Source organism: Propithecus coquereli, unplaced genomic scaffold, assembly GCF_000956105.1.
Source record: "Propithecus coquereli isolate 6110/MARCELLA unplaced genomic scaffold, Pcoq_1.0 Scaffold10, whole genome shotgun sequence".
NCBI lineage: Eukaryota > Metazoa > Chordata > Mammalia > Primates > Indriidae > Propithecus > Propithecus coquereli.
The window spans coordinates 18,537,109-18,544,494 of record NW_012133858.1 but is presented as its reverse complement, the minus strand read 5'-3'; positions in this window follow the sequence as shown (position 1 = coordinate 18,544,494).

The following is a 7,386-nucleotide window of genomic DNA, read 5'->3' as shown; positions in this document are numbered from 1 at the left end:
GTCAAGTGCACTAATTGCTGTATCTCATACATGGCTCATATTATTACAGTGATACAAGGTGTATATTACACACTGAAAAAAATTCCTGAATTTACTAATAGAAAAATGTTTGTACAGAAAGAATCATAAATCCAGCTGTTAAATTATTAGTTTTAAAATTCTTGCCCATGTTTTAAAGAATTAATAAAGCTGGCTTTTCATGAACCACAGCAGAATAAGCAATCGGGTTTTGTAAATTGAAGTGGTATTATTATTCTCACTCTTGTAAGTTGAACAAGAGCTACAAGAAAATTATGTACATCTTACATAATTTTTTAAGTCTGGGAAGCCAAGTACATAATGATCACTGGAAGTCTACCTACTAATTTCAAATGCAGTTGCAGCTGAAATTCTATCTCCAGTTTCCACCTACTCACATTGCCTATTATTTATGAAACTGACCCACATGCCACCCATATACAAGCTCCAAAAGCCCACAGAACATTTTGTGTAAAGTAATAAAAACAAATATTATTAGAGAACCACTAATGAATTTAGAGAGTCTATTCTATCATTAAGACTAGACCCTCAACTTGGAATTTTTAGAAAAACTTCTCAGCAGCACCATCTGGTGGGGAGTGCGGCAAATACACTCGGTTCCGGGAAGTGATTTATTTCAACTGCACTTCATTAAGTTTGTTCTATTTTGCAAAATAGGGTCTACATTATGACATATTCCTGAGGAACAGTTGGGTAACTGAAAATTTAATGGTATAGCAAGACATTTTCTTTAACAGCTCAGATTACAAATATTCTTGCATTTTAATAACAAATATTCTGGAATATTGTATTCCTTTTTATGTAATATTATTGTCTCAAAAAAGAGAATTTGTAAATTGTATGATGAAATGTAATATGATGTTTAGTTCTTTGTAAGTATTTTTTATGCAAGTTACAAATCAGGAAAAAATTTTTTGGAGCATGCGTTCCCTAGGGGTGGGTAGACAGGGCAAAAGTTAGGTTATTAGTAGAAATTTCGTTTTCACATTCCTTATCTTAAGCTTCACTGGATAGTTTTGAGACAGACGATTTGGATTAGCAATCTTTCTACAGCCTTGCTTGGGTGTTCCTAACATAGCCTGGGCTAATCTCCAGCATGCAGAACACGAGCTGTGATATTTTAGAATGGATAGTCTAAGACAAGGTGTAAACTAAGATTTTTATTTCTTTAACAAATATATTGAGTGTCTCCTATGTCCAGGCACTTGTCTAGGTTCCAGATACAACAACAAACAAAACACCCAAAATGCCTGCTTATGAGAAGCTTACATTTTAGAGAAGGGAGGCATAGAAAATAAGCAAACAAAGAAATAATGCAACATGTCAGACAGTAGCTGTGCCATAGAGAAAATGCAGGGTCAGAGAGAGAGGGAATATTGGGGAAGGGAATGGTTGCTATTGTATGTGGAATAGTCAGGGGGCCCTTCTAACAAGATGACATTGAAACAGAAGGAAAGAAGGGAAGGAACAAACTATGTAACAGCTGAGGCAAATGAGTTTCAAGTAGAGAGACTAAGAAGTGCAAAGGCCCTGGGGTGGGAGTTTGCTTGGTATGTTCAGAGAAACCAAGGAGGCCAGGCTGGCTGGGGCAGAATGAATCAAGCAGAGAAACAGATTAGGTCAGAGAGGTAGAGGGGCTAGATCACATAGGTCAATGTGGTGTTGTAAAGACTCTCATTTTTATACCAAATAAAATGGGAAACCACTGGACTATTTTGAATAGAAGAGTTGCTCTGGCTGTTGTGTTGATACAGCCATCATAAAACAAGGGCTGAAGTGGGCAGTCCAGTTAGGATGCTCTTGCCTCAGGTGAGAGATAATAACAGGTTGGACCCACTGATAGCAGAGGAGGCAGTGATAAGTAGTTGTATTGCAAGTATATTTGCAGGTAGAGCCACCAAGATTTGCCGATGGATTAGATGTGGAGAGTGAGATAAAGAGAAGAATAGGGGATGATAGGAAGGTTTATGTCCTGAGCAAATGGCAGGATGGAGCTGCCATTTACTGAGAATAGGGCAAGTTGCAGGAGAATTCTGTTTCATGGTGGGGGATGGACTTGGGATTGTGAATATCAAGAGCTCAACTTGAACATGATAAGCCTTAGATATCCATTAGACATCCAAACGTAAATGTTCAAATAGACAAACAGGGGAGAGTTCTAGGCTGACGGTGGGAATGTAGGAGTTTTCAGTATGTAGATGATATTTAAAATCTCATGAAACTAACTGAGATCACCCAGAGAGTGCATGTAGATAGAGAAAAGAGGAGGTTAAAGGCCTGGGCCCTGGGCCCTGGGCCCTCCAGCATTTAAAGGTGGGGGAGATAGAGAACCTGCAATGGAGAACTAAGAAGGAGGCCAGCGAGGTGGAGGAACTCAAGGGAGTGATGGTGAACTGAGATCAAGCAAAGCAGAAAGCAAAGCAAGCTTTTTAAGAACATGGAATGATTGATGAGAACCAGGAATTGATCATTGAATTCAGCAATAAAACTGTCATTGGTGACCTTGACAGAGGCAATACTGATAGAATGGTGGGAATAAAAGCTTGACAGCTGTAGGTTCAAGACAGAATTAGAGGAAAGTAGTGGGAAACAATGGGAATAATCAGTATAGAAGTTTTGCTATGATGAAAAGAAGAGAAAAGAGCTGGTAACTGGAAGGAGAAATGGGATCAAGATTTTTTTAAGATAGGAAAAAAAATTTTTTAATAAAATTTTATTTAAGATGGGAGAAATTACAGGTTGTTTATATACCGATTGGAAAGAAGCCACACAGAGAGAAGTTGATGAAGCAGAAGAAAGAGGGGAGAATTGCTGGAGCAGGGTACTTGAGTAGGTGAAAGGAGACGGTATCTAGAATACAGTGGGGGAGCCGGTTTTCGATAGGCGCATGGATAGTTTATTTACAGAAACAGGAGGGACGGCAGAATATGTGAGCACAGATGCAGGGAGGTGGTAGATGTGTTGGTGGGCACTTGTGGAAGCTCTCTCCTGATTGCTTCTATTTTCTCAGTGAAGAAAGCAAAGACATCAGCTGAGAAGGAGGATGGAGAAGGTGGCGGCAGAATTTGGAAGAATAGGAGGTATGAAAGGGTCATCTGGAAGAATGGGGAGAATGAACAGTCTAAGCAAATGTAGTAGCATGGCCTCCTTGAGGTCAGTGGGCATTAATTTTTTAGTGACCACCTCCTCTGAATTCCAGTACTAATAGTGTACATTTTTCATTTGGCACACAACACATGTTGCATTCTATTGTGCTTTATGTGTTTTTGAGAGTCCTATCTCCTTTTCCCCCTAATTATACCTCACTTGTTTGTAAAAAAGGCCTGAGACAACTTGCATTCAACAGGGAAATATTTAAAACTACATAACTGGGGGCTTCAGAACAAATGAGAACATGCGTGTGGTCCGGTGCTGCTGTGACTGTGTGGAGAGGTCTAATTCTCTGGCGCAGCGCTATCAAGTCCATGGAGTTCAGATACCTACATGAACCCCACAGTTACTTTTTGTTTTATTTCTCAGTTTTATTCAGAATCTGGTTTATGAAGCCATTCAAGAATTTAGGCCGAGAAGATATAAAAATGTGCCGAAAACATTTTGAGGCTAGAGGAGATGCTGTTGCACATTGTGAATTCCAGAGGACTCAGGGGAAGGATTTGGGGAGTTGAGGAAGATAAAGCATCAGATTAGACGCCATACAGGGTCCAGATGATGAGGGATGAACGGGAGTTTGGGTTTCTTATAGTGAATGACAAAAACAGAGGATAACAGTATGATGAGAGTGACAAGAGCAACACTGAATGCCTACAAGGCAGAGCTCTGTGTTGGATGCTGTGGTGTACCCACCAGATTCCCTCCTTCGGAACCAAGGCACTTATTCCCCTAGCTGCCGGGAGTACTGGCTGCTGAGTTAAGATAAGGAGTTGAGTTCCTCCAAAGATACTGACCTTAGCTGAAGGGTGTCCAAGGCCATGCCTCCCTCGCTAGGAGCAACACATATCCAAAAGAAAGTCAAGGATGGGGTACCAAGGCCCAGCCCCCTCACCTCAATTCAAGATATCTCTGAAGGACTATCCAAGCCTCCAAGCTCCCCCTGGGTCCAAGGAAGCCTCCGCTGCATCTGTATCACAGTTCACCTCCTCCTTATGCTCAATCCTGCTTTCTTCACTTCCTTACTGGTGTTGTTCCTAAGAGCATTCACCAGTTGACCTCCTGCGTGGAAATCTCTACCTCAAGTCTCTTTCCTGGGGAACCTGGCCTATGGCAGCTGCTAACAGATGCGGTCCAAGGAAGCAAACTCTAAAAAGGGATTTTTGGAACTGGATTACCGACCAGCCAACTGGCAATGAGAACATCATCACCTGTAGTAAGTAGAGTATTGATAATCCTGGCATGCTGTAACTGGAAAAGTTAAAATTTTACCAGTGGAGGAGCTGGGATGGAATACCAGTACAAGGTAATGAGGGCAATATCTCAGGCATTTGAGAGGTTTCTAGAAAGTTTTAATTACATGGAGTCAGATGGCTGTTGCTGGGGGCTATTGCTGCACTAGAGAAATATAATAAAAGGTGTGAAGGTGGTTAATTACTCATGTAAGATGAACTGTGAACATCATAGGACTTCCCTGGCAGCATATAAAGAGACTCATCTCCTGTAGTCACAGGGGAGAAAAAGCAGAGGGTTACGCCCAGGACTTAATTGTAAGGAGAGTGGAGTTCCAGAGATGATTGAATTCTCATGGCAAGTCTACTACGCCAAGGTTAGGGCTTTGATTAAAAAGAAGTAGGACCCTGTGACTTGGGATGGGAAACTCTGGGCCAATAATTTCAACATAGCAAATTCTGAGATTCCCCTGAATGCTTTGGGCCTGAAAAAGTGGCCTGGCTCTCCCTGCTAAACCCTGGTGCTCTGCCTTGGTCAAAGATAATTCAAAGGCTTCTGCCTTGCAAGACAGCACATGCGCAGCTCAGAAAATACACCTACCTCCCTTCTTGGCCCTCAGAACAGTAATTAGAGTTAAGTTATAAGACAACCCATCCAGGGAAGTGCTGAGACTACTAAGGGAGAACAGGATTCATATTCTCAAGGAGCTGTAGGATGTAGCCAACATGTTTCCTCAGAAGCGAGAAGAGTATGTGTGGGACTAGACTCTGAGGCTTCTGGATTACAGGAGGCGGACATAAATTTTGGCAAGTAGAGTTTATCAACATGGAAACTCTTGGAGACTTGCTAATATATAATACTGCTAGGTTGACTCTTGAAAGCTTGGAGAAAATGGTGCCACGCACTTTAGTGAGCACCAGAACTGGCAGAACTGGCATGTCAGACGGTGGAAAAAGAGATCCAAAGACCCAGAGAAGTGGCTTGAGTAAGAATATATGGGCAATGGTAAACAGCTTAGACTGTTGCTCAGGGCCTGGAAGGAGAAATATTGCAAGGCAGCATACAGTGAGAACTGGGGGATTGAGTGATGGATCTATGGAAGTGGGCATGAAATGCGAAGAGCTGTGTGTCACAGGTTAATGACCTCTAGAGAACATCTACCACAGAGGATGAATTAAACAACCAAGTAGACAGAGTGGCTAGGCTAGCTGATGTCAGCCAGTCACTATTGTTGCCCACCTTAGTGCTGGCAGAGTGGCCCATGGACAGAGTAGGCATGGTTGTAGGAATGGAGGCTACACATGAGCCCAACAGAATGGGCTCCCACTCACCAATGCTGATCTAGTTGTTAAATGTATAATTTGTAGCCAGAGACCAATGCTGCCCTCCAGTTGCTGGTACTCAAGGATACCAACCAACCAGTTGATGGTAAGTTGATTACATCATAACTCTTCTACTCTGGGAGAACTGGTGATCCACCTTGACTGGAATTGGCACATATTCCAGACATGGGTTTTTCTTTCCTGACTACAGAGTTTCAGCACCATTTTCCAAGGACTTAGAATCTGAACCAGTGACACAAGACCTCACATAACATTGCATCAGATCAAAGGACACACTTTAGAACAAAAGAGGTACAGAGGTGGGCATATGACCATGAGATCTCCTAGTCCAATCACATACTGCAACACCCAGAAGCCACCAGCCTTTCTATTAGAGCAATGGAATATATCTTAGACAATACTTTGAGGTACCAGTTTTGACATGACATCCCAAGAAAATGGAGTAGTATCCTGTAGGAAGCAATTTATAGTCTAAATCAATAACCACTATATGGTACTATGTTCCCAATAGATAGAATACAGGGTTATAAAAATCAAAGAGTAGAAGTGGCCCCTCTTATTATCATTTTCAGTGACCTACCTGGGGAATTTTGTTTCTTGTATGAACAACTAACACTCAGTGATCTTGAAGTCCTGGTTCCTAGAGAGGAAATACTTCTATCGGAGATATAGTAAGAATCCCTTCAGCGATAGCTGCCACCCATTCACTTCTGGCTCTTTGTGATAAGGAAGGCAGTCACCATCCTGGCATGAGTAATTAACCCTGATAGTCAGAAGGCGACAGGACAACAGATAAAACATCAGCAAGGTGATATCTCATTGTGGTTTTGCTTTGCATTTCCCTGATGAACTTTGAGCATTTTTTCATGTGTTTATCGGCCATTAGTCTATCTTCTTTTGAAAAGCTGTTGTTCATGTCTTTTGCCCACTTTTTTATGGAGTTGCTTGATTTTTTTTCTTGCTGATTTGCTTGAGTTCTTTGTAGATTCTCATTATCAGCCCTTTATCAGATGTACAGCATGCAAATGTTTTCTCCCATTCTGTAGGTTGTCTATTCGCTCTATTGATTGCTTGGCTGTGCAGAGCCTTTTTAACTTAATCAAGTTCCTTTTATTAATTTTTGCTGTTGCTGTGATTGCCTTTGGGGTCTTCTTCATAAATTCTTACCTTTTGTAACAACCTGGATGGAAATGGAGACCATTCTCTTAAGTGAAGTGTCACAAGAATGGAAAAACAAACACCACATGTACTCACTATTAAATTGGAACTAATCAAGCAACACTCATGTGCACACATAAAAATAAAACTCAATGGAAACCAAGCAGGTTGGGGGGAGGGGGGATGGGTAAAATCACACCTAATGGGTACAATGCACACTATCCGGTGATGGGCATATTTATGGCTTTGACCTGAACTGTACAAAAGCAATTCATGTAGCCAAAACATTTGTACCCCTATAATAGTATGAAATTTTTTTAAGAAAATCAAAACTTCAAAAACAAAATAAAACAAATCAGCAAGGCTATATAGAAAACATGAGTAACATTAACAACCTTGATCTAATAGTAGAATCCTATATTCATCAAATAGAGAACACACATTCTTTTCTAGCACATAGAATATT